Genomic DNA, 11112 nt, shown 5'->3' on the forward strand with positions numbered 1-11112 from the left:
CTTGGGCTTTGTGTGTGGTCTAGTTTGCAGTGATGTTACATGCTTTGGAAATTTGACGAGGTTCTGTAATTAAAAGTCAATGATTAAGCTCGTTGTGTTCACTACGTTGAACTTGAAACCGAAATTTTAAAACCGATTCAGTGTTGCCACTTTGGCTTTAATTTATTTTGTTAGGGCTAGCCCAACCGGCGACATTTAAAGAAAAAATACGTGTAATAAAATTAATGGACTTATTAAATAAGTATTAAATATTGAGCAATTTAATACGGGTTATGTTTTTTTATTGGGCTTCGACTTTCGATTTTGGCTTTAATTTATTTTGTTAGGGCTAGCCCAACCGCCGACATTTAAAGAAAAAATACGTGTAATAAAATCAATGGACTTATTAAATAAGTATTAAATATTGAGCAATTTAATACGGGTTAGGTTTTTTTATTGGGCTTCGATTTTCGAGGTGGGCCGTGTTCGGGAAGACTCCGTTCGAATACAACCGAATTTATCCCCTGGCTGCAAATCGTCCTATAGGCACGGACCGCATAACACACTGGAGTAGGGGGTTAACGGGATAAAAATTTAACGTTCTGTATATACAAGCTGTTTAGAAAATCTATAGTGGTAAGAATACCCATTTGAAAAATGAAATATTTCTAGCTAGCTTTTAAGATATTGGAAATGTGTGCACACATGATATCATGCAAAATACTTTTGTGAGCCACTGTATATAAGTCACAACATACATGGTTAAGAACTAATGAGGCAATATTTTTTTGGCAAACACTTTTGACCACCCAAACAAATTATTGCGCTTTTATGCAACGGAATTCGTAATTTTCTAGTAAAAAATTTTTCAAAGCCCATGCGCGGATATTTATTTATTTATTTATTACTCAGTCTACAAATTAAACAATTATACATTATTAAAAGTTATTTTTATAAGCTAGATAGCAATAAATTTATAATTCAATGCAGGTTAACTCACGTAGCCCATTTTTGGAAGACAAAAATTCTAAAAGGTAAGAAACGTGGTGTGCTGGTAGCGTGCTCCACCTACCACACCTTATGCCCTGGGTTCACACCCCGGGCAAAGCAACAGCAAAATTTTAGAAATTAGGTTTTTCAATTAGAAGAAACATTTTCTAAGCGGGGTGGCCCCTCGGCAGTGTTTGGCAAGCGCTCCGGGTGTATTTCTGTCATGAAAAGCTCTCAGTGAAAACTCATCTGCCTTGCAGATGCCGCTCGGAGTCGGCATAAAACATGTAGGTCCCGTCCGACCAATTTTTAGGGAAAATCAAGAGGAGCACGACGCAAATTAGAAGAGAAGCTCGGCTTTATCGCGTCTTACATTTATTTATTTATTTTCTATTTAAGAAACGAAAAAAAAAACATTGATAAAATACCCTAGTACTTTCGAAAATAACAAAGTAATATGGCATAAAATATTCGTGTTCAAAGTGTTTAATCAGTAGACAAGTTTCGAACATACGTTATTCTGTATTATAATATTGTGCATTTTAAATCTTATCCAGTAGCGCAACTCACAACTGATCGCACAAAGTTAGCATTCACACAGGCATTACTCGGCTCCATATTACAAAAATGGTTCAGAAAGTCCTTACTTAAATAACAATCAGACACAAACGTTCCTATTTTTGGAATATATAGCATTCCTAACACATTATTTGCAGTAAGAAAGAGAAAATTTTAGTTTATATTGAAGTATTTAGTTATATTTTTACATTTATCTGTAATATTGATGCAATGCACCGCTGTTCTTCCTGCCACTCCATTTGACTCCCTTCCACTCAATTCGCTACATAACCATAATTAAGGTTGCCAAGCTTTAGTGAACAATGATATTGGAAATTAAATATTATATATGAATTAAATATTAAGCTGTTAATATAAGTATATATTATAAATTACCCCGATTGATTGTAAATACATGTAATAGATCTCAAAAAATTTAAAATATAACTTTGTATCCTTACTAATTGCGGTAAGTACACATTTTAAAACAATTATTCGGGTTAGGCAATTTTTCAAAGTTAAAAAAAAAAAAAAAAAAATGTAAGGAGCGATAACCTGTAACAACCTTAGTGGCTCCTCGTGGGGCTACAAAAATTTATGTTACAGCCTACCAGGAGGGGGTGAGGATGAATGAGTAAGTAAGCTGATTCCTAGGTGGTAAAAATAGGAAAGGATATAAACCTACTGACAGTTGAAGGGTCGCGGCCGGCGGAATCTTCTGGTGCCTTAGCTCTTTCGGCGTGGGGTGGGTTTTTGCCATACCTCAACTGCATTACCATAAATTTTATTTAATTTTCATGTAAGTAAGTGCAAAATTAACATTATTGTCAAGTGTAATTTTTGTTTGATGTGTAATCATGTTCACCGTCTCCTTACATATCTCTATATATATGGATGTAAAAAAATAAAAACTTATTGTAATGTTCGCTTTCTTCAACTCCTGATGATGCCAAGGAAATTTGGCGAAACGTTGAGTTATAAGGTGGAATAAGTCTCTTTTATTCGCACTATCAACAATTAGATCAGAAAAGCTTATAAAAATAAAAAAAAAAAAAAAATCTGCATTTATTTAATAGGATTCCTAAAAAAAGTAACAGGGCATGCTAACAGAATTGCAAAATTTAGAAAGAAACAAATTTTTAAAAAGAAAAGAGAACACCCTAATATACGTCATATTTATTGATCAGCGATGTTTAGGCCAGCAGGATAACCCCAAAGGAAAATTAAGGGCCGGCCACCCTAATGCAATTTAGTACAAAACCGCTTATTTATTACGGCCGTTAGCACTTATATTAAAAGAAAAATTGATGTTTCGTTAAGTTCCCCGCCAAAGGCCTGTTAGCTTTGGGGGGTAAACGGAACGCGTGGAATGGAACTCGGTCACTTGGATTGAAGCAGCCACAGTTTACGCACGCTCGAACGTCTTGAAGCCGCAAGTTTTTAACCACCAGTAAAACCTCATCGTCAGAACGCAGAGTCCCTGAATATATTAAAGGTAACATTGTAGCAATTGCATGCTTGCTCCTTTAAACTCTACTTTCTATTTTTATATTGCACATTCCCTTGAAATAAAACACCTTTGTCAATTTTAATATTAATCACTGCCTTTTCATTCCTAACCCCCTCTCGAGAGAAACTAAGTCTGGAGATCGCCAGCTCAAGTTTTCATGGTCCATCAGCGCCAGTAAAGGAGTCAGAACTATATCGAGATACAGTCCACCAACAAAGCAATAAAATTTATCAAATCAGCACAAATATAAGCGTTGACTACAAAGCTATTCCGGACACCAGCAACGGAATTTGTACAGCGTCAGAATTCATCACATCAATATTAAAAGCGTTGGTTAAAAGGTATGTGCTCAAATTAAAAGTGACACAAAGAAAAAAGTGGTTAAGTTTTTTTTTCATATAAATCACATGCGGTGATAAAAAATTTGCTAAAAAAGTGACACAAGAGAAAAGTGTAAAAAATTTTGGTTCATATAAATCACATGCGGTGATTAAAAAATTACTGAATAAACAGTGGTATTACAAAGCCTTTTGTCTATCCAATACTCTCCCCACCCGTGGTAAGAGGTATTGGACACAGCCTAAGGCTAGCAGTCAGTGGCTTTAAACTTTCCTTGAAACGTTACACTGCACTGCACTTTGGGTTCTTGCAACCATCGCGGTTATAAATTATTATACAAATTTTGAGCTTATTCGTGACAAAAAGGTGCTTGTCCAAATTCTATATAACACCACTTTGGTCGTTTTCTGAATATTGAGAAACAATCGCTATCACAGTGCTTTCTGCTCGTTTAAAAATTTAAACGTGCACACACACACGTTTTATTGCAAAAGACCATTTATTGGCTTTAGCTACAAGCGTTGATTTTGTGGCAAGCAAATTTTCCTTGGACACTTAGCACCAGCAATATACATTTTATTAGAAGAGACATTACCTCACTTCTCATCTTGCACACCGGTCACACATACAAGCTCACTGTTTTGTCAATTTAAGTACAATATCTTCTTTTTTTTTAAAAACAATATAAATTGGGTTTGAGTCGTTTAATCCTCACATTTATATTCGATTTTTTCACTGTATCTTTATACCACATATTTATTATACTTATATCACACACACGTATATAATTATTTTTCATAAAATCTGGTATTCAGTGGCGAAGAGCTGAAAATAACACTTTCTTGCATATACATATATATATATATATATTTGGTTATAATAAATTAAAAAAAAAATCATAAAGAGGTGATTCCAAAATTTTTCTTTTGCGTGAAAATTTTTTGAGTGGTGGTGTTAGTTTATCGAAACCCTTCCCTTTGCTTCTGAGCATCAAACTCAAATTTTCTATTTAGGCCCTACTTAATAGCTATTCTCTGTTAAATATCAAACGATATGGAGAAATTCATTAAAGCAGCTGATGAGGTGGCACAGTTTGAGGCTGAGTTCAACAACAGACCTCAAGCTGAACATACAAAATATACTCTAGCCATTCACCAAGAAGAGTTAACGAATAATTGGAGAAAGGCAAAGCTAGCTTACGAGGATCTCTTGTACTCTGAAACGGCAGAGAAAAAGGTGTTAGCGCAGGCCAAACCGAAATACCAAGCGACGTATTCCGCATATGTACGCGGCAGTTCAACCTAGGCTGAATAATTGGTAAAGCTAACTAAACGCGATAAGGAGGGAGAAGGGACACCTGACCCAGAACACAGCATGCGACTACCTCCGTGCGATATGGATGTTCAAAGGTCCTGGCCAACGTTCCGTGACAAGTTCACGGCAATATACATACGAAATAAGCGCCTCACCCCAGTTGAGAAGTTATTTCACCTCAACCAAAAAACGCAGGGTGAGGCAAGGGATATAGTTAAAAAATGCCCCCTTACAAACGATGGTTTGATACAGCGTGGAAGAATTTAGGGGAAAGATATGAGAATAAACGAATTCTCGTCAATACCCAATTAAAAATATTATTCAATCTTGAAAGCGTAGAAAGTGAGTGTGGCACCGCGTTTAAAACAATTCAGCGGGAAATAAATAACTGCATCTCAGCTCTAAAAGCTCATCAAATTGAGATAGGCAATTGGGATGCGATATTCACATATATTTGCTCCACCAAACTACCCGAAAGCACGCTAGCTTTATGGGAACAGACCATAGAGAATAAAACTGAAATATCAAAATGGGAAGATATGGATACATTTTTATCGAATAGGTTCCAGACCTTGGAAACAGTCTCGGGATTAACAGGTAGCAAAAATACCAAAGCTCCCAAACAACCACCACCCAAACATAATAATGATTCGTCTCAAAAGAAAGTAGGCACCTACCAAGCAAGAGTAGCTAGAAACACTTGCAGATGCTGTAAGAAAAACAACCACAAGCTGTCACAATGTCAAAGCTTTCAACGGCTCTCTGTCGTAGACAGAGTGGCGTTTATAAAAGACAGTAGGGGGTGTCTGAATTGCCTCTCGGCAAAACACACAGTATCCAAATGTACGTGCTCCTTTAATTGTAGCATTTGCCATTTAAGGCATCATACACTCCTGCATATTCAACAAAATGCGTGCACGAGTGCAAGACCTACCACAACCCAACAAACACAGTTAGATCAAAGACCATCTACTTCGGCACAGGCTCAGGCCCAACGTCAGTTTGCCACGGCAAATAATCAACCAACCAACTTCAATTCCTGTTTCGCGAATACAAGCAAAGGGGTTCTATTAGGTACTGCGCAAGTCAATATTTTTTATGACAATTAACACTTTTCGGCCCGTGCCCTAATAGACTCCGGATCAGAGTGCTAGTTCATTTCGGAGCGACTTAAGTGAAGGATAAATTTGCCCAGTGGGAAGCTAAATGCACAAGTGTCAGGGATAAACAACACGGTGTCAGCCCATTCAGTTGCGGTCATCAATAAACCCGAATATACGCATACAGACTACAGCATTGGTTGTAGCCCAGCTCACTGGCAATCTGCCAACCTGTCAAATTGACCCCTTGACATACCAAGTTTTCACGGACTTGGTGCTAGCAGATCGCAGGTTCTTTGTAAATGAACAAGTAGATCTTATTCTGGGTGGGGATATTTACGCGCAGATAATGCTAGGCGGTATACGAAAATTCCTTTAGGCACCCTCCTTGCGCAGGAAACAGTATTTGGCTGAATATTAACTGGCCAAATGGAAACGGCCAGCCCAGCCGGCAGGTGTGTGTCATTTTTTAATGAGGTATCGCTGGATAAACAAATAGCGTCATTTTGGGAGCTGGAAGACATTCCCAAAAACCATATTTATACCAAAGACGAAAATTACTGCGAGGAGTTGTATCAAAAAAGCACCAAAAGAAATAAAGATGGCAAATATATCGTGTCTTTGCCTCTTAAGCAGGATTTTCAAAAGGGTATCTCATTAGGACCGTCGCTTAAGAGCGCGTGCTCACAATTTTTCAGAAGCGAAACCCGGTTAGCGAAAAATTCCGAATTGCAGACGGAATATAACCGAGTCGTATCCGAATACGAAACGTTTGCTCATATGGCACGGGTAGAAGAGTATGTTCCGGCAGATACATGCGACACCTATTTTTTACCCCATCACGCAGTAATTAAGGAAGAAAGCACCACCACTAAAGTGAGAGTTGTTTTTAACGCCTCCTGTCCCACTGCTAGTGGAATCAGTTTAAATGATGTCCTTCAGAGTGATCTAACAATTCTCATACTCCGTTGGAGATTGTTCCGATACGTATTCAACAGTGACATCGAAAAGATGTACCGGCAGATATTGCTAGAGCCCAGGGACACCAGGTATCAACGCATCGTCTTCAGGTCATCCACCAGCGAACCTATTAGCATATACGAATTGAAGACGGTGACCTTCGGAGTAAACTGCTCGCTCTACCTGACCATAAGGACCCTTCTTCAACTAGCAGAGGACGTAGAGGAAACTTATCCCATCGCATCGGACATCCTACAACAGTTTATGTATGTCGACGACGTTTTAGCGGGCGTACACACCATTGCCACCGCCACGAAGGCACGGGACGAAATCCAAGCGGCATTACAATCAGCCGGCTTCTCCCTCAGGAAGTGGACTTCCAATTGCGACCAACTACTGGAAGGTATTCCAAGATCGCATTTATTAAATGAAAACTTTTTAAATTTTGAAGATGCTAGCATGGTTAAAGCGTTAGGGATCAGGTGGAATGCCCACTCTGATTATTTCTATTTTTCTACGAAACCCATAGACAACCAAGTCGTGTTCACAAAGAGAACAATATTGTCTGCTATAGCAAAATTATTTGATCCGCTAGGTTGGCTAGGACCATTCATTATTACCTCGAAAATCATAATGCAAGGTATTTGGCTGGACGGCACGGCCTGGGACGAAGCCGTATCTCCCGCGATATTAGATAGATGGCATGATTTTTTAGAAAGCTACAGACATATTGAAAGCATTCGTATACCCCGTTGGGTACAGTTTTCCCCGGTAGCGAGCAGCGAACTACATGGCTTTTGCGACGCTTGCGAGAAAGCATACGCAGCCGCAATATACCTGAGGGTACAAGTTGATAATCACGCGTTCGTAAATCTGCTCTTCGCAAAAACCCGTGTAGCCCCGGTGAAGACTATATCTCTACCCCGCCTTGAACTATGTGGTGCGGTTCTGCTAGCAGAAATAGTACAGTCAGTCGCAAAAAATCTTAATTTTAACAACCCTACAACCTATCTATGGACGGATTCGACAATCGTCTTTGCATGGATTCGCAAACCCCCATGCTCGTGGTCCACTTTCGTTGCCCATAGGGTGACAAAAATAATTGACAAAGTAGGGAAAGAAACCTGGCTTCATGTCGACTCGGCATCAAACCCGGCAGATCTCGCAAGTAGAGGTATACCCGCTGAAGATCTTATCAACAAAGCCCTGTGGTGGGAGGGCCCTTCTTGGCTTCATGAAGATAGCTCAAATTGGTCTACCCAAGAAACAGAATATACCACCACGTCAGAAGAAAAGCGGGTCCAGGTACACTCATCAATAGTAGATACAGACTCTGATATCCTCACAAGATTTTCTGACCTCTCGAGAGCTTTGAAAGAGCCTCATTTCAGTTGAAGTCTTGCTCAATTTCGTCGAGCGAAATAAAAGCAACGACCCAGCGTCTGACTATTATCTATCAAAAGAGGCATAAAGAGCATACTCCTCTCGTATTCAGCTTTGAAATCTAACGAACTTATAGGAGCAAAGAGCGAGGTACTACCACTGAACCCAGTCTTAGATGAAAAGGGGATCATGAGGGCAGGCGGACGCCTCGGAGCTTCCGAAGATATCCCGTACAATGAGCGACACCCAGTTATTTTGCCGTATAATTGCCAGTTGTCGCGTCTTATCGTAAAATTTACCCATAGGATCTCACTCCATGGGGAAAACCAACTTATGCTACGCTTCATCCGTACGCAGTATTGGATACCACGAGTCAAGAATATGATAAAATCGACGATCCACAATTGCAAGGAATGCACGATTTACCGAAAACGTGTTCAAACCCAGCTAATGGGAATTTTACCCAAGGAGAGAACTACGTACTCACGAGCATTCACAAATACAGGAGTCGATTTTGCGGGACCCTTCGATATAAAGAACTTTGGGGGACGAGGTTGTAAAGTGTCGAAGGGGTATGTATGCTTGTTCGTTTGCGTTGCAACGAAAGCAATTCACATGGAACCCACCTCCGACCTCAGCACTCAATCATTTTTAGCAGCATTTGCGAGGTTCGTTTCGCGAAGAGGCTGCCCTAGTAAGATGTTTTCCGACAATGGCACAAATTTTTTCGGGGCTTCTAGAGCACTTAAAGCGGAAATGAGGGCATTCCTACGAAATGCCCGCGATAACACCCTATCCAAGTACTCCCATCAATCCTTATCGTGGCACTTCATTCCCGCATCAGCTCCTCACATGGGGGGACTGTGGGAGGCGGGAGTGAAAAGTTTTAAAAGCCACTTCACAAAAATCGCCTCAAGTTGCAAATTCACCTTTGAAGAGTTTGCGACTTTGCTATGCAGGATCGAAGCCTGCCTCAACTCCCGACCATTGAACCCAGTGTCAAACAATGCATCAGACCTGGAGCCATTAACCCCAGATCACTTTCTGGTAGGAGGACATCTCTTATCTCCACCAGAACCTGACGCCAGCGAAAACTCTGCCTCAATCATAAATCGATGGCAAAAGTTAAAATCCCTACATCACTCCTTCTGCAAGAGGTGGAAATCTGAATACCTCTCTGAACTGCAGAAAAGAAATAAATGGAGATATCCCAAAACAAACCTAAAAATCGGGGCTCTGGTCGTAATCAAGGAGGAAAATTTGTCTCCAAATGAATGGAGACTCGGGCGGGTGGTCAAATTACACCCGGGACCTGACGATCGTTTCAGAGTTGTCGATATCATGACGATGAAAGGCCAGATAACCCGACCCTTGGTGAAACTTATCATATTGCCACACCATCACGATGAGGCAGAAGAATCTGCTGCATCCTACTAAACATTTTGTCAATAGTATTCCACTTCACGAAAGACCAAAACAATGATTCCACATCGTGAACATAGACAACCTTTTGTGAAGTTTACATCAAAAATGGTGGTAAACTGCTATTGTTTTACTCTTAAAAATCTATAAGCTACTGCAAGATTTTGGGTGGCAACATTAAAAAACCTAACTAATCCTACTGATAGAAGATCGGCCTAAAATCTCTTCGGAGGTTATCGCGCCTTACATTTTAATCCTACTTAAGACATAACTCTCAATATATACTGTTCAGCATAATGAACTGTTGCAGCAATTTATGCAATATTCTATCTATATATAGTGCGACGGCAAGATAGTGATATGAAACAAAATAAATTAGTGCTAATAACACGTTTAATGGATTTTGAGTCGCCATATTTGTCACGTTTAAGAGCACAAGAAAAGTCACAACCTTCCCAAGTAATGAACCGTAAAACATATTGGAATCCTATATGATCTTGGTCTATTACAAGACCTGGTAGCTTTAAAATTATTGCATTCTCAAATCATAGCTGATATAGAAAACGAATGTACCGTAATGAATGCCGAGTTGCCAATCATCCTAGAGCGTTAAGAATCTTAAACCACGCTCGGGATGCGGCATAACTTTCGTACTAGGCGAGTGAAATCCTCCACAGACCCGGGTTCAAGGGATTTTAATTTAATTCACTCAATCGCTTGAAATGAGATTACTAGCACCGTATCACTACCAAGTATCTTATCGGTCCTATGTCCCGGAAAGCAGAGGATAAAGAACCGACAAAGGGCCATCAACATCGATACAAATCCCAACGCCGTCGAGGAGTCCATTTATAGCTTTAAGAAAAATCCTGGCCATATCCGCGACACTCCCGTTAACATTCCCTAAGTGTTTTTTCGGTTACATAAACAAAGGAACCGCTGTAAATTTTAAAATAATTTAGATGGCGCGAAACGAAAAAGGCAAAATATTTGAAGTATTTTTGAAAGAAAAGTGGGTTGGAAGATTTTCCAATGTGGAGGGTACACTGTCCCTAATAATAGTTTCCACTGCCATAGTATTAACTCGGGTTTATATTAGTATAGATTAAATATTTATTAAATCATTATTTAAATATTTACCGATAATGTGGGTATCGACACCATACTACAGCGCCCACAGCAGGACCCAATACAGCTCCACCCTTCCAAAGGGTGAAACCTGGCTTCATGTCGACTCGGCATCAAACCCGGCAGATCTCGCAAGTAGAGGTATACCCGCTGAAGATCTTATCAACAAAGCCCTGTGGTGGGAGGGCCCTTCTTGGCTTCATGAAGTTAGCTCAAATTGGTCTACCCAAGAAACAGAATATACCACCACGTCAGAAGAAAAGCGGGTCCAGGTACACTCATCAATAGTAGATACAGACTCTGATATCCTCACAAGATTTTCTGACCTCTCGAGAGCTTTGAAAGAGCCTCATTTCAGTCGAAGTCTTGCTCAATTTCGTCGAGCGAAATAAAAGCAACGACCCAGCGTCTGACTATTATCTATCAAAA

The sequence above is a fragment of the Eurosta solidaginis genome, chromosome 2, assembly GCF_040869045.1.
Source record: "Eurosta solidaginis isolate ZX-2024a chromosome 2, ASM4086904v1, whole genome shotgun sequence".
Lineage (NCBI taxonomy): Eukaryota > Metazoa > Arthropoda > Insecta > Diptera > Tephritidae > Eurosta > Eurosta solidaginis.